General features: G+C 35.6%; 1 protein-coding gene and 1 long non-coding RNA gene across 6 annotated transcripts in view; both read right to left on the bottom strand.

The window, feature by feature from the left end:
• Ca-beta (Calcium channel protein beta subunit) overlaps positions 1 to 17,990 on the bottom strand; it is a 602,416-nt gene that overhangs the window by 324,158 nt on the left and 260,268 nt on the right. The window lies entirely within an intron of this gene.
• LOC141455901 (uncharacterized) lies at positions 7,026 to 14,762 on the bottom strand. Of its 2 annotated transcripts, none has more exons than XR_012459522.1 (3): positions 14,482 to 14,762; positions 8,897 to 9,055; positions 7,026 to 8,764 (listed from the first exon to the last, which is right to left on the bottom strand). It is a non-coding gene; the product is annotated as an uncharacterized lncRNA (long non-coding RNA). The 2 variants fall into 2 exon arrangements; XR_012459523.1 differs by having other exon boundaries at positions 8,897 to 9,039; positions 14,482 to 14,757.

Below are 17,990 nucleotides of genomic sequence, written 5' to 3'. Positions count from 1 at the left end.
AATGCTTTTTTTTTCCCTTTCTTTTACTTCGCCATACACTATTTTATACAAACACATTCACACATACTATTGAGCTAAGTACTCAAACTTCAAACCTTAACGTGCATTCACGTATGCATACAACAATTCAACTGGTTCCTAAAGATTTACGCCTTTATCTTCACCCAGCTTCACATCTCCTCCTCCTTCTTCCTTTAACTGCCTACCTGCCAAAAAAGTAATTGCGATTTTATTTTTCTTATTTTACATCGAGTGTGTTAAAGGAGAAGAGAACGCCTGAGTGAGAGAGAGACAGATGTAAATTTTATTTAAAGAAATGACGTTGAACTCTGCTCCTAACCTGGAACGGAATATTAAATTTAATCATTAAAGTAAGTGCTTTATTTATTTTTTTTATTCCTTTGTAAATAATAATTCATCAGAATTAATGGTATGCTAATTTAAAACTTTTTTTAAATTACAACCTTTCGAATAGAAGTTTTCGAATACGTGATTATTACTGAGCATATAGTCAGCTTTGGCAGTGAACGTGAGACTTTATAATTCTAAACTATATTATCCCAAAGTGCAGATTGTACGTTAAACCTTTTAATCTATTCAACTAGAGAGCAATATGTTCCAAAGATTCTAAATAACCAATAATAATGACTCTACGAAGGCTTAAGAAAGATGATGAACATTAACTACTGGTTAATAACATTTGCTTTAAAGTCATAATGTTAATCGAAAAAATTATTTTATTAGGAAAACTTATGTTCTTTTGGTTTGAGGGATATTTCTAGAAAGCTGGGAGCTTTCAGACAAGAAGAAGACACACTTTGACCAAGACTAGGTCTTTAGGATTATGAAACAATAAGCCAAGAATAAGATAAATGTTGTGCTCCCTTATTAGTTGAAAGCGAAACCCTCCAATACCTGCTCCAGACCAATATATTGAGGAATCTAAGAATCTGTGAGGAATCTAAAGAGAGTACATCCTCCTCCAGCACCTAGAAACTTTCCTATTGTCTAAAACTTTCTAGAACAATGAAAGACCGCAGTCAGCAAAACTCTATATTAGAATTTCTTCTATCTCTATAAATAATGTGCAGTATCAAACCCAACTTCTCCAGGTACCCTCTGTATCGACAATACCTTATGAAGAAACCTGTCAGCTTATGGTATAACTTCCCAGCAACTCAAAGAAATGTGGAGCTCTACCACCCATAACACGCTTTCACTCTCAAAAGAGATTCCATTCCTCTGATCAAAGGGAAACAAGCTCTACAGGAAAGTACAAGTAATAGAGAGGGTAGGCGCCACGGTAGCCGAGCGGTTAAGACCAGTAAAGCTTATATATATTGTGGTACTGGGTTCGATTCCCGGTCTTAGGCCTTGGATTTTAGTTAATGGTTAATAAAAGAAATTTACAGTAAAGTATGTTTGCTAGTTGCCTCCGTCCACGTTGCCTAATTGGTAGTTCGACGTAAAGCCTGCCTGAAAAAATAGGCAATTACTATACTTTTACTAGAGAGGTACCGGTTGTAAGGTAAGTATGATATCCCAGGTGCCTCAAACGATCCTCTCCGCAATGCACTTCTTAGATATTCTAAAACTGGCTCCAAATTAAAAGGTTAGGAGTTACTTTAAGAGGGTCTCACCCTTCCATCTTTGGACTGCTCCGGACACTAAGGAAATCTAAGAGATCTTGAAGCTGGAAGATTGGGATAGCCACATTTTTGTCGCCAGTACGATCCCTAAATTCCTCCTAGGAGGATATATCCTGCAAGAAAGTATATTCAATATTTTCTTTCACCATCCTACATTTACAAAGCCCTCTGAATTTGCGTTACCGGGAAAGACAATTTACTCTGTAGCAATAGCTGTACTCTGCAATCGATCCATTCACCCCTGGATCACTCATCCTTCAAAGTAGATCATGTGATCACATGATACCTTCTATGAAGCAGGTAAGTCTGGGAAGAGAGATAAGCGGCAGTCAGCGATATCTGTCTCCCGAATACTCCTTTTCTGCAAGCCAAACATTTTTCCCAGATGTCTTATGATAACTCTATTTGTCCCTTCTTCTCTAAACCCCAGGCTAAGAGACAAGTCCTCTTATCTATTCGTCTGCTCTTAGAAGTAATTGCACAAGCAACACCACACGAAGGTAAAGATCGCTTTTCTTCCAGTCCAGAACTTCGTAGGTGACATTGTTTCATTCCACCATCAAGCATCGTAGAAAAATACTAGATAAAATGGTAGTAGTTCTAGCCACAGCTTGAAAATTACGATTAGAGAGCATAATATCTGTTATTTATATACAAGTCATCGTTAAAATAAAGACAAATTATTACACAGATAAAATTACTAGAATTAGATAAACATAAAAAAGATGATAGAATAGGTATAGAAATTCTTAATTAAATTTGATATTTATTAGTGCGTCTAGAGATACTTTGGCTAAAAAATATGTGCTGCACGTGGTAACTTGAGTTGATATGTTAGTACAACACAAAGCAAACAGTTTGAAGTCCGTTGGCTTATTGCCCATTACAACCTTTCTGTTAAAATGCCAGAACTATGAGATATCTGTAAAGTTAGCGGTGGATATGATTTTTTTTTAATGTAGTTTTTTGATCTAATGACGTATTAAAAACTTTGACACAAAAAATATACAAAAAATGTTTCTGGCCATTTTTAACCGTTGAAAGTTGCAAGTATGCACTTTTTACCTCGTCGGCTATTTAGGTAAATGATTATTTATTCCTCCGTTACAATTCATATTTAATTTGAATTTTGAGAATGTGGACAAGTGTGTGTTATAATCAAATAATACAATGTTAGAAACAGGCATTAGGTCAATATACTGTAAAGTTTTTCCCCCCCAAAAAAAACTTTACTTTCACAACTAGTGCCTGCCACTAGTTATTAAATATGTGGGTTTGATAAATAATAAAACTCGCTAAAGTTGTAAGTAATAACCTGATTTATTCACACATTAACATTAACTAACATTAACATTTACTAGCAACTAACGCTATTCATTACAGTCACCATTTACAACAGTCACAACAGTTTACTGTTACTTACTCACTTTGTAACGCCACAAAACTGTTCCCCGACTGTCCACTGGTCCGCACTGCACCGAATTGCACTAGTCTCAGCTACACAGCTCTACTCATCAACTGACTAATTGCCCAACTAGCTACCACTGAAGCACTCCGCAACACTGACTCTCCAAGACTAACTCATAAACTTGACTAATAACTATAAACTCTAATAACTCCTTAAAACTTGCTTGAAACTTGATTAACACTGACTAGAAACTCGTTTGAAACTTGATTGAAAACTCTTCAAAAACTCACTTCTCCAGCTGTGTCTGCCTCCTTTTAACTGGGTGCCTCCCTCCAACTGGGACTGCCCTCCTCCAACTCTCTGAGCATAAGTTTCCACGCCCTCCTGACGTTCATTGGCTGGAGAAAACATACTGCCACCACCTCAGCTGTGAGCCGCCTCCTCCCATTCTCCGTCTCTCTCCAACTCCGTCTGTCTCACTCTCACCTGCCGATCACTGGCTGGGAAACACATATGCCACCACCCCAACTGAGGCCTTTCTCTTAGCTGGCTTTTACACAGGTCACTAACTCCTTGAACAATCTAGCCCTTTCCTTTCTAGTTCAAGTATAGACCGGCCCTTTTGTCTACACAGTGGTGGCCTGTTACCGGCTTTAGTCGCTTAACCCCTAGAACAATCTAGGCCTTTCTTTTCTGCCACAAGTAGATACCGCCCCTTTTGTTGATGCAGTGGCGGCCTGTTACTGACTTTGGTCGTTCAACCTCTAGAACAATCTAGACCTTTCTTCTCCGCCCAGGTCAACTTCGTTACAATACGTATACACAACTGGCCAGCTAGTCTCGCGAGTTGAGGTTTAGAAATGAAGGAAAATAAGAAATCATCAATAATTTTTATGGAATTTCCTCAATTTCGGTTTCGAACATTATATTTTAATGACGAGCATATATTATACAAATTAGGTCGGCTATTTTTGGATTCAGTAGTTCAGATAATAGTGAAAAATACAAAATCTTCATTAGTTTTGTTAGAATATCCATATTTTTTGTTTCTAATATTAATGCCAAGCGTATATTATACACATTCGGTCGGTGGGTTTTGTTTGTAGAGATTCAGAAAAAAGATGAAAATCCACATCCAAATCATATTCGTGCATTGTTTGGAATCATGTGAATCGCTTGCTCTCCTTCATCTTCAATTGAGTTATAAGAAAAGTATGAAGATGTTTTCCATCGAATATGCAAGGAAAATTGCAATATCAGCATGGATTTCTCAGCTGAAATCTACAACGAAGCGTTGTTATTGATTGATAATTTGTGCTTAGAAATCACGAAGAAAGTTCTCTATCAATCGGGAATGCCATCGCCGAATCTATCTGCTGCTGCTTCGTTAGATGTAGAATTGCCTCGTGAAACAAATTACAACACGGGTGATCTTCTATTGAATGTGCAATCGAATATTCCTAAGCTAACGCTTAAGCAAAAAGGTATTTACAGCGGGGTTGGAGAAATCTTCTTCTTAGACGCGCCAGGAGAAACTGATAAAAACTTCCTAATTAGTAAAAAGTAAAGTAAAATAATCGCCTATTTTTTCAGGCGGGGCTTAACGTCCAACTACCAATTAGGTGTCGTGGACGGAGGCGACTAGCAAACATACTTTACTGTAAATATCTTTTATAAACCATTAAATAAAATCCAAGGTCTAAGACCGGGAATCGAACCCAGTACCACAATGCATATTAGCTTTGCAGGTCTCGCCTCTAACCGCTCGGCTACCGTGGTGCCTAAAACCTTCTTAATTAGATTGATTCTGGCAGCAATTCGAACCCAAAATGACGTAGCCTTAGCTCTTGCGTCGTCCAGAATAACATAGTTCCATTTAACCAGACTGAGTCTCAACAAAGTGTGGTCGGGTACTGCTAGATTTTAATGCAATTTTACTTAACATTAAATGGATATTTTATTTATGAGTAATATCTATTACTAAATATTACTTATTATTAGTTAGTAACTAAGGTTTCTTAATAATTATAAAATTTTAGTAACTTTATAAACGTACTGTGCGCTGAATTACTCAATAAGCCTATCGTTACTATATGAGTACATACAGCTAAGCGCCGGCCACTCCTTGCGCTCTTTCTCAGGAACGGTTGATTGAATGAAAAACTGCATAGAACCAAATTTGTAAAGAATTTTATGCTCTACAACGTTTGTAATAACTTTAAATGTCATTTAGAGCAAAGGAAACAAGATATTTACAAAGAAGAAGAAGATTTTCGTGCCCTTTGACTACTGATTTCCAGTGACGGGTACACGAGATTCTATAAGACTTTTGAGCTAACTTATAAAATGCCAAAACAAAAATTTATACAAGTTTATAGCTTATTAATCTTCCATTACGAGATTTACCACTATTTTTACCTTATTTGACTGACAAATAAAGAAAATAAATAAATAAATGTTACTGTAAAGGAAGCTATGCTGCCCTATTAGAAATCAAATTTAAATTTTAGTCCCTAACACTGACGAACATAAGAAAACTAAACACCGCCCTGCTTGCCCCAATATGAACGTACGGAATACAACTCTACGGAAGCGCCCAAAAAAATCGAACATCAACCGACTTCAGACCTTACAGTATAAAATTCTAAGGACAATAGTTAACGCTCCCTTCTACGTCTCTAATTACACAGTACACTCTGATCTAAATATTCCTCTCGTTTCTGAAATAGCCCAATCTCGGTACACAAAACTCCACTCACATCTACACAGTCATTACAATAGAAATTATTTAATATACAAATAGAATTTTGAGTAAATATTTGAAACTTTTAAATTATTTGCACTCTTGAACTTGCTTCTCAAAAGTAAATGAACCTGAGATATTAAGATGCAACAAAATTAATGTTCAAAAAAAAAAAATTAATAAAATGTACTTCTGAAAAAGGCTGAACTGCCCTGCTCAGTGCATTGAAGTATTAATTTGCGGGAAGAGGAAGGAAGGTTTCAACAATTAACATAACAAGTATCATTATCGTAGAGTTCGCAGAACTATCCAGAGATATTCTAAATCGCCGAAAGCTATACGAAGAATCCCATTAACTTATCATTAAAAAGAAGTCAGTAATGAAATCGTAGAGAGTTTTAGGAGTCTGGATTTAATATCTATTAAATGTGCAGCCATACACCATTATGTCGGCTATGAAAATTAGAATATTTTAAGAGAGAGAGATAGAGAAAATAAAGCTAGAGATCAAATCTATAATTACAAAATATGAAGTGGTTGTAATTAGGTGTATTTTATGGAAATAGCCAGGTGTGAAATGAACAAGATGCCTTCTTGTCTTTTGAGGTCAGCATTTTTATTTAAAAATCTCTCGATTACTCTCTCCGTCTCTCTTCAAAGTAAGTATCTTTTCCTTTCCTAAGTAAAAGATCATTTTACATACACCAACTTCTAAAGTTCTATTCGTTTTCTTTTCTAAAACACTGTTCCCACCAATGTAACAACACGTTCAAGGACACCAACTCTTTTTTAATAGTAAAATAGTAAACAATTTTTGAAGATTTAAAGAAGTCTTGAATTATTATTTTTTTTTAAGATGAAAAATATGTAATCATTTAAAGAGTTGGAAGTTAGTCCGCTTTCTCAACTATTGCTCAGTTTGACTTGCCAAACAGATCGTGACTACAATTATGGATATTTTTCCAAAACAAACGTTGATTTCATTTTTTACGTTTATAAGTCGTAAACATTAAATGCACCACGATAAATGTGAAAATAAAAATTCAACTTTCCTGAATAACAAAATATTTTCTGTAACCAGTGAAACATTTTGTTGTTCATTTATTTTTATAAGAATATCCAGTTTCTTCAATGAAAAACAAAAAAAGAAATTATTGAGAAAACTCACATGGCTATTTCTTACCTCAATAAAAAATAAAATTTTTGATAAAAACATTCCGTAAAAACAAATTCCTAAATTCTATGTTAATTAAAGTGGCAAGTGTACTTAAACAATTTGGTACTTTACCTAGTATTTAATTGCTATCCAAGTTACATAGGTGATAAGGTCGTAATTAAAGGTGAACATTTGAAATTTTTAAATTGCATTTAAACAAATTACTTAATTAAAAATTAATTATATGCAGGATGGTGTATTTGTAGTTTAACCGATGCCATTGGATAAATAAACCAGATTATCGTCTTAGATTTTTTTAGATTTTTACACGGAGGGACGGGACCCATGCCCCACGGCACCGCAGCCACAAGAGGCTTATTGTGCCTTCCCTTAAGTCTAGTAGGTGAAAGGTCTAAGAAGGTTGAGGGCTTTCGCTACCAGTTCCTTCTGCGCTTCAATCTCCTCTGGTCTCAAGGTTCCAAAGATTTCGTACCGCAGTCTCTCGATTACAAAGCAATCGAATAACAGGTGAGAGGCCGTTCCTTCCTATTTCTGGCACAATCTGCACATCGGTTCCGAGCTAATAAGCCCTACCTTGTGCAGGTGCTTCCTGAACCTTCCGTGCCCTGTGAGTAGGCCTGTAATCAGAGTGATCTGATTCCTGGCCCAAACCTAGAGTCACTTTGGTTCTTTGTTTGCACAATAAGGGCATAACCCTCTTGCTGTGTTTGACCCCAGGAAACATCACCCAGTACTTTTCATGTTCTCAGATTATCGTCTCAATATTCTATGGGTTTTCGTCATTTTTTTTGTTTTGTTTAGGATATTGTTTTGGAAATTTCTTTTTGTTTTGATTTTGATTTTAAGATATAATTTTTTTTTTAAGTTGAAAGTTTAATGTTACTCCATTTTTTAAGCCCAACTCTGAAGATTTGCTACACCTATTGTGCTTTTTGTGAGATACCACTTCCTAATCTATATCATTATTAACTAATAAATTACTATCATGAAGGCCGCTAATTATGCTTAAATTACATTTTAGAAGGAAGTTAACTATATCCAAGAATTGCCATAAAATGCATTTTTTTATGGGAATAAAATTCAATAGACAGTTTCTACGACTGCAATGATCATACAACGTTCTTGAAAAATCGTTAAAATCGTTAAAAGAAGAAGAGGAAAAAAAAATCATTAAATAATGTGGAACTTTTGGCTTTTGTTGATAGCCGAAGTTCCGGAAGTTGTGCTGTCTGCGAGATTCCATTTTTGATTTACGAAATACTCATGAACATAATTCTATTCTTAAAAACCACTTTTCGTCCTCAGAGGCCCCAAAATTTGTGATTTGAGTGACTTTCTTGGTTGACAAACAGTTTACCATTCCCAAGAAGGCTAATTATTAACAACTAGTCGATTACCATCGATCTTTCATTTCTATATTTCAGCGCATTATTGAACAAAACTTACAATTCATGTGTTCTCTATACTTTTATAAGACAGTACATTCTAGAAAATTATTCGAAGAAATAATACAAATATAAAACTAAATACAAATAAAGTAGTTCAAAGCAAGTTACATTATGCAACAATATTTTTAATACTACTACATCAGTCCAATAAGCCTGTGTACAATTTATGAGTTCTTTCGAAGATTGTTCGCCGTTGTAATAACTATTCGGAGTCAGCCAGTGATATCTCTATTATTATTACATGATTTTGTCCACGGCTAACCAAATCGTAATAGTATGCCCCGCTGTACTTTTTGGCCATGTGGGATGAGGCCATATATTTATGAAGCAACTACGCTCCTACAAATATTCTCTTTTAATACTCTATTTTTTTTTAAAAGAAAATTATAATAATAAAGCATTTTTTTATACGTATTAAATTGACTTTAAACTAAAATCTCGTAAATACTGTTTAGAATTGTATGCTTTTACTTCTTCGTTTCGACAAATATATTGTCCTCTTCAGGGCGTGGGTATGCGGGTTGGTTGAATTACAGAAACAGCGTTGCTCTTGGAACTTGGAATGTCTTTGCTGCTGTTTTGTATCCCATTTCTTTTTTTCTCATCGCCACCTACTGCAATCAGGTCTGCCTTAAATAAAGTGCAACAAAATGAGTACAGTTATATGAGTTAATTATAAAATTCTGAATTTTTACTGATCTTTTGACTATCGAACTTAATTATTTTTTTTTTTAATTTGAGGGAAATGAGAAAATCTAATGGCCAGCAGCTGGATTCGAACCCAGGATCTCCGCGTCGGAGCTAATCAATCTCTAAAAGTGAGAATCACTTTGAGAACTGATATGTGTAACCTTTCCTCTTCTATAGCACCACAACAATCTTTTACCAGTTCCTGAAGAAGGACACCAAAATGTTGAACTAGTATCTTGCCTATAGTTAATTATACTTTTTGGCCACATCCAACTACTAGAACGGACAAACATTCGATTAATTCATCCATTAAGTTTAGAATTCTAGGTTAGCGAGGAATCAATCAAATAAAAAACAAACTCGTCTCTTTGCCAACGTTTCGACAAATATATTGTCCTCTTCAGGGCGTGGGTATGCGGGTTGGTTGAATTACAGAAACAGCGTTGCTCTTGGAACTTGGAATGTCTTTGCTGCCGTTTTGTATCCCATTTCTTTTTTTCTCATCGCCTTTACTGCTTCTACCATTGCCTTAGGATTCCATTACTTACATTTGCAATCTAAATCTAAAGCTTCTACAACTTTTTCAAATATGAAATAAAAAATAATGTTCCAAATTTCGTCCCGGGGACGGAATTAGGAACAATTACATTTTTAAAGATGGCTACCACTATAGAAACAACACATGAATGAACTGGCGTTTCGTTGAAGAATTTCAAAATAAAGACAATATGTGACATACCCTGAGCAACATCAATATTTTAACGAACCTTTAAAAGAATGGAGTAAGTTTTGAAACAGTACCAAATATAACAACTTATGACTAAAAATATAAAACTCGGCTGGACATGAACCGGACCCCGGAGTTGATGTTTCCAAACGATTATTGCTGCCTCAATGTAGCTTTCTTAAAATTGCCATTAGTGTGCAATACTTGGCGATTGTTTTAAATAGCAGAACGAAATTAGGCGCAGGGACGAAATTTGGGCTCTTTTTACCCTATTAGGAGTTTTGAGAATATTGATTTTCGAATACACTCGCTTTAACACAACTTGAACACCAAAATGTACATTAAAATAAACAAGTAATCCACACAGTTAAATAATCAAATCTGACAAAACGTTAAATGTACTCACATAGTGAAGCTTAATTATAAAAATTATTTTCTATATTTAAAAAGATCAATATAGATAGAGAAATAAATTGTTTCATTAGAAGGGTAGATGTATTTTCAGCTGCAAATAATTATAGCCCGTACATCTGCTTACTTTTACGCATCATTTGCGGGAATTGCAAACAAGCGCCAAAACCACTTTGTACCGCAATTTGCCCCTCTCCAAACAATGCTAAAATAATCACACACTAATCAATTCCACTCATTACAATTCGTCACATGTAATGACTTCTGTCTCTTTTCAAACATTACCTCTCCCCACTGTTACCTCTACTGTTTTTTAATATTGGAAGTGGTTTCTAAAGAATTTCGAATTTGTTGTATACCAGATTGAAACTGTAATTATAATAATTAAGAAAATGCTACACTTCGTGAGATTAAAACTAATGTTATCACTAATTGAACTTCTAGGCAGATTTCATTAGGACAATTTACCTAACGATTTAAATTAAATTAAATTAAATTCAAATTTGGAAACATTTATTTTCTACACATCTACAGGGGATCCATAAAACGTACCAATCGCTAATAACTTTTTAGAAAAGCGGAATTTCGAAAAAACCCACGAAGTAAACTATATGTTTTTTTTTGGTTTAGTTTTCAATTTTTTCATCCCCTATGCTTTAACTTCATTTTTAGTGGAGTTACGGCCAAAAAACGGAAAATAGTTTCATAAGGACAACTGGTTTTGACAATGATTAAGAAAACTACATAAAAAATTGTGAAAAATGACGCTGACCTCGTTTCGATATCCCTAATATTTGTCGAGATATTTAAGATCAAAGTTACAATTTTATCTATTCGTGAACGGTTTTCAAAATTAATTTTACACAGGTGTTGGGAGGTTCTCTGACTGCAAAAAAAATGTTATTTCTGTTTTGGGTGAATCTGGATAAATTTGTTTTATCATCAAACAAAAGCAACCATCACATCAATGTAATGTACCCCGTATGCAAGATTTCTATGATTTCGGTAAGAATACCTTGCCAAGGATGAGCTGAGCGGGTGTTGGTCTTGTGGTCAAGAGCGTGGCTTTGTAAGTGGGAGATCCCCGTTCGAATCCCGCGTATGTAGTCATTCGTATTACTTAAAAAACCATAATACTTTTTTTAAAAAAATAAAATATAGTCACTGTAGGGCCACTTGTTTAACGTGGAGGTACTTAGACAGGTGCACTGTCACTAGCAATTGGGATTGAAGGATTATGAGAAATCATACAGTTTCACTCTAGTAAGGTGACTGGCCGAGGTTTGTACAAAATTAAACGAATTCGGAACAGATATATTGGATAGAGACCATATTAGGATTCGTTAAGAACTTAAGGAGAGAAAATAGCTTCAAATTCAAGTAGTAATTTGGAAGTTTAGGTCAAAGTAAGGGTTTGGATGTTTTTGGGAGGGATAGAGCCACTGTGGGCTAAGTTCTAAGTACACATCTTGGGTAGCAATAAGATTACAGCTTATGTTTTGAAAGCAAACTTTACAAATGATGCACGAGATTCCTCTTTGTATCAAAAGACATCAAAACAATAACAAATTGAATAGTGGAATAATTGGATATTGAACAATAACAAATTGGAGCTTTCCAAAAGTGGATGTTCGTAAAGTGGTTATGAAGCATGAGTTAGGAAGTGAGAGAACCCAGGTTCGAATCCCGCGAGTAACCAGTTTTTGTTAGTTAGAAAAAAAAATAAACAGTAAATGATGTGCTTCCGCCTTCGTTCGTGACACCAAATTTGTTATTTGAACGATAAGCCTCCCTAAAAAATAGGCGATAACTTGATTACTTTACAAATTGCAGTTTTCCATCGATGCTTATTTCATACTTCCTTTTGCCCTTATGGAGAATTACAGTTCACGGAAATATTAACAAACCTAAGTACACCGTCATCACAGCAATGAGACTGAAAAGGAAGTGGCCACTTGGAATAACCGTAGCATCTAACTACTCTAACCAATGGTAGAGTGCCATCAGCAGAACTCTTTTCCAGCCACGACTTTTACTTTAACAGCCTCATTTGTATGCAATAGCAATTACTTTACTTTTGCAATGTTGCTTTCTTAATAACTTTTTCTACTAAGTTGCAGTTTTTTATTTCACTTAGAGTTATTCATTTAAAATTATAGTATTAACATTTTCACAATGATGTAGCCTTCATCAGTGGAGGTTATTACTGAGGTGCAACTTAAATATGGATTACTTTAATCAGGCTTAAATTTATAACTGTTTGGTCAGTAGCTGTTCACGTAGAAGATCTTAGAATGGAGGTTAACAACGGTATGTGATTCCTCTGTGCGCAACTAAATCGTTGCCCAAGGCTGCATCTAAATCGTTGTATACCTAGATGAATGACTGGTACTTAGCACTTTAAGTATCTCTAATAGTTGGTTTCTCTCATGATCACTAATTAACTGCAAAAATTACTAATACCTGGAGCAAACCTAAAACTGCATCCATTTTTAAATTCTGTTCTTAAGGTTCTCAAATGTTTCTAGCATCTCAAATAAATATTTCTGCATGTTTTTGGTTTTATTCTCATGCTATATTCACTGGTGGAGGTCAGAGTTGCCACAGGGAAGCTTTTTGGGCCTATACTCTTCATCCTGTACATTGCCGACCTGTCAGTTACATTTTCAGACTGTAGCCTTTACATATAGCTGAAATTTCTGTACTTACTGATCTTGGACAGTCAACCCTGCTCTTGTAACCACAGTTACAGCCCGTTTAGTGCCAAAGTTAGTGTTCAAAAAACATAGCATTCACTTTTTGGACGAAGTTACAATACTTACTCCGGCAATAATTACCTCTGTTTGCCCTTCGTGGAACCGATTATTCAAACGTTGCTTTGTTGCGCAGGTAATTCAAACGATTAACATGGTATCCCAATAATAGTATGAAGAGTCAAGAAATACAAAAGCCATCTGTTGGCTACAAGTCTAGGAAGGCGATCTAAACTGACTTTAACAATGAGATGATGATTTACAAGGCACTACATAATCTAATCTAGACTTACGGGTTCAAGCTCTAAGATTAATCTCATATTATCTAAAAAATATTCTAATATATACCGCTTTCAATATTAACAGTCCCAAATTCTTCGTCAAATAACTAATGCTACGTACTATGTTTTTAGTTTAACTACGTATTCACACTGACCTTAACGTACCACTTAGACTTCATTTCGGCTCTCTGCAGAAAATTTTGCTCTCACTTTCTGATCGCCCAAAATCATCGCCTCTCAGCTGTCTTCATTTATAACATCAATATTAGATGATTGAAGCGTCGCTGGCCAAGCGATTTCCTCGACGTTGGATGCAGTAAATAAGTAAATCCAATTCCCTACCACTAGATGATGACTCCTTTCTTGTCTATTTTGGCCCATTGTCTATAGTTGCTGGATATTTAGGCTACGTACAGCCTTATTATTACTACTTATAGAGAGGTTTGGCTCTCTTAATTCATTCTAATTTCTGGGGAGAAATAGATTTACCATCTATTTCAAGGAACTTGCGGATATCCCATCCTAAAAAGTTCGAACAAACTCATACTGGCATCCCTAGACTCTTGTCCTGTGGAACCAGTGAATACGGTACCAGCGTTTCCTCAGAACTAATTTGCTTTCTAGTCAAGTCTCTTTCTGAGGCACCGTTCCTCAAATCACTCACACTCTCTCTCTTCTTTCATTTCATGCACTCAACGACATGGTGGTCTTCCAGTAATACTTTTCAATAGTGGCTTCTTCGCCTAACTCGTTACAATCTGGTCTCAGGAGGCATCTGTTAAACCACCTCAACTTATTCATTAAATTAAACAACAGTGCCAGAGCAAACAAATTATTGTTTTTAAGAAGGTCTCCTTTAGCTTCCTTTCCTCGCTAATATTCTGAAAGAATAGAGAATAAATTATTCTTTTTCTAAGGTACCTCCTCCAGAGGAGAATAACCGCTGTCATGATGTCTATGCCTCCTCCACAGGCGCCACGGTAGCCGAGCGGTTAGAGGCGAGACCTGCGCAGCTAATATTTATTGTGGTACTGGGTTCGACTCCCTGTCTTAGGCCTTGGATTTTATTTAATGGTTAATAAAAGAAATTTACAGTAAAGTATGTTTGCTAGTCGCCTCCGTCCACGACACCTAATTGGTAGTTGGACGTTAAGCCCCGCCGGAAAAAATAGGCGATTACTTTACTTTACTTACTTTACTAGTTGCCCATGCTTTCTGCTTCAGCTAAGTCAGGTACCTTCGGTAAAAACAGTGCTCATCAGGAAATAATTTTAATCCAGAAGAAAAAGTCACTTTATTGAAAATTATTTGATTTTAGACTTAACCAGAATAATGGTGAGCCTATTGTTTTTTCTTCCATAGATGCGATAGCTCGTTAACCAAATAATAATATAACAGTGATAATAATGATAAAAAAAGTTCACTATTACAATAACAGATGTTAAACAAAATTATTTATAAATTTTTTTTTTACAAATTTGAATTAAAACTATACAGTCAGTGACTGTCCTAGATTAAAATGAAACTAGTAATACTAGTTCAGTAAAAATTCCAGTTAATAGCACAAAAATAAAAAAAATAGTAAAAGAAGTTTGCTGTACAGTTATATTAATTTTTAGCATTATTCTAATCTTTATAATGAAGCGTAATGCCCTTTTTAGAAAGTAATTAATAATACTCTGCTTGTTTATCTAAATGTATTATACAGATGTGCGTTGGTGGGTTGCCTACATTAAAAACGAAACAAAAAACAAGGTAAAGACCAGCAACTAATGAAGATTTATTGTTGAAATAAAATGTAATTTATTTTATATAAATACATAATGTTCTACCATAAATAAAGTATAGCATAGATACAGCAGGCTGGTAGCAATAATATTGAGTTATGTTATAAAAACTTGTGACCTGATATAGTATTGGATCACTTTCTACTCCATTTAAAGAAGTTTTCATTTATTCTGGAATTATGTTATAAAAGTTTCTCGATTTATAAAAGACAAAAAAAAAAAGCTGCAAAATAATTGCTCTCATTTAATAGCGCTGTAGATTACTAGCGCCAATTATTAGGAGATTCGTGTACGCGAATTCGTCCAGGGAGACTTAGTTTATCTTTCTCGCCCACATTTCTACAAAGCGGTTTTGCAGCTGGTTCCAGCCTTTGAAGTTTCATCAGAGGCCTTCCATGGAACAACTCCAACAACTCCATGACAGATTTTGAGTCTTTGCATAACTCTTCAGAAAGAATGATTGGAATGATTCATCCTGAAGTAAAGAGTTCTAGGTGAACTCTTGCTGTTCAGTTGGTGGCCAGAAACAGCTTTTAGATACATTCATTTCGGGGTCGGTGGTAGTCAGCAAAGTTACCTCCTTGGCCAAATTGTCCGCCTTTTCGTTCTCGCGATGACTTTGGCAACAGCTTAGCCTCAGGTTCTAGGGTTAACAGTTTCTTCTAACTCCTTGCTAAATTATTAAAGAATCATCCTCGATCTAACAAAGTTTGCTTCCAATGTGTTTAAGTTATCAAAAAATCACAAAGAGAAAACAACAATTCTGCTTGAAGGTTTTAACTGATAAGGTTTTGATCACAGTTTAAAATTAATGAAAGATAGATGAAGTTCTCCCGATGCCATTAGATGGACGTCCGCCATAAAAGCCATAGTTTCATTTTCTGCTAAAACAGCGCATGTTTAGGAGTTTGATAATTAGGAGATTAACTCCTAATAACCAACCTGATCACGGTAGAAGCCCCATGCCAGATTGAGGAAGACTGGACAACAGACGGCCATCAAGGCTCTAAACAGTGTGTATGTTGATTACGGGGGCCCTTAGCGGAGCCGCTATTGCCTGGGAGTCACCAAGGGTGCAGTTCGTGTGTCTCTCAGAGACTGGATGTGGAGAGAACATGAAAAGAACTTGTGACACGGGGTCAAACACAGTAAGACTATGATGCCTTGCGTGTGCAAACAAAGAACTTGGGTAGGAATACGATTACTCTGATTACAGCATCTCTACAAGGTGAGACTTATTAGCTCGGAACCGTTGTGCAGATTGTGTCAGGAAAAGGAGGAAATGATCTCTCACTTGTTGTTCGATTCCGTTGAAAACGAGTAGTTGCGCTATGAAACCTTTGGAATTTTGAGGCCAAAGGAGATAGCAGCGCAAAAAGAACTAGTACGGAAAGCCCTCAACCTCCTTAGTAAGGGAGGCTTTGTCTACTAGATCCAAAAAAGGGAAGGCACAATAAGCCTCTTGAGGCTGCGGTGCCGTTGGGACATAAGTCCTGACCCGCTATCTTTAATCTTGATCTTAATACCCAACCTTGTAAGCATCTACACCTCAGTTGGAACTCTTTTCTCTACAGAGGCACCTCACAATGGAAAAGAAAAGTCTTAAGTGTCTCTCTGACGCAGTGCACTCTTTTTTTAGGACTAAGACCCCACGTTTTTTGGCACATAGAAACACTATTGCTTTGTAAGTAAATTAGTCAACGTTTGCAAAATCTAATTAAGTATAGATCTAACTTTATTCCAAATTACTTTACTTTAATTTAAAGAAGTGGACATCCTCAAAGAAGAGGCTCCTTGAGTCTATCCTTCCATCCTTCCTTTAAGATTCCTTTTCTTCGTGAATATCTTCATTAAGAAATCCTGAGAATTAATACTGCTAAACGTCTTGACAAGAAATTTGGTGGTGAAACGAAGAGCCATATTGCAACTTCAGCGACCACGTTCAAAAACTTTCCCCAAATGAAAATATCATGCCTACGGTTGATCCATAAGATACCCCAGTTTTTGATCATTTTCAAAAAAAGAAAAAGTGAAAGAATCTCTCAATAGCTGGTCTCACGCTAAAGTGTGATTCTGATATTATAATAATGGTACATAATAATTTTAATTATTTATAACAGAAAAGGAACTGTTTGAAGGCTTTGTGGTTTACTACAGCAAAAAGAAGACTTGGTTAGTGGCAAGATATGTGCGTGGACGGAAGTTTTAAGACTTCAGCCTCAAGAACTAAAGCAGTTAAGCTTTCTTCTTCTTTAACTTCTAACATAAAAATTTAATCTTAAATTATTCGAATCAATAACAGGCACCTGATGAGGAGACAAAAAGCTAACTTTGTAAAAGTTAATTTATTTTCATCTCTAGACTTTTACATAAAGTTTGAAAACTGTTGGTTTGGGAATTTCAGTAAATTGTAGATGAAACGAAATATGTGTTGAATCATTAATTGTGAAATCTGATAATGATCTATTTGTCGGTGATTCAGTTCCAATCAACAAAATTGAGCAAGCCAAGCCATAACTTTAAGAGAAATAGTATAAAAGAACGCTATGTTAGGAGGAAGTTAAAGGCAATGTTAATCAGAGTTAGTTTCTCGTTTCCCACCTGGAATGTATTGTGGTTCTAAATAGCATTTAAAAAAAAAAAAAAGCAAATAGAAATTTAAGTCAGCACAATCTCTGTTTGATAAACTTTGTAGAATAAAAACCAAACACACAGAAGAGGAGGAACCACTAGTTTTTGGTGAAAGGGAGGGGGGAATTTGTAGGACCAGTTAGAAAAAACTACAACAGCCCGATAAGGCGGAGTTTTGGGAAGGCTAAGTGTCACCGGCCTTGGAGGACCTGGGATTATTCTCTTAGCTTTTTTATATAAACTGGCCCAAGTAAGAGAGGTAGTTTAAATGGAATGGCCTAAAGA

The sequence above is a fragment of the Rhodnius prolixus genome, unplaced genomic scaffold (genome assembly GCF_049639745.1).
Source record: "Rhodnius prolixus isolate KJV_2025 unplaced genomic scaffold, Rpr scaffold_4, whole genome shotgun sequence".
NCBI classification, from domain to species: Eukaryota; Metazoa; Arthropoda; class Insecta; order Hemiptera; family Reduviidae; genus Rhodnius; species Rhodnius prolixus.
Note: the sequence above shows the minus strand (reverse complement) of the source record. Positions and strands in the feature narration are given on the sequence as shown.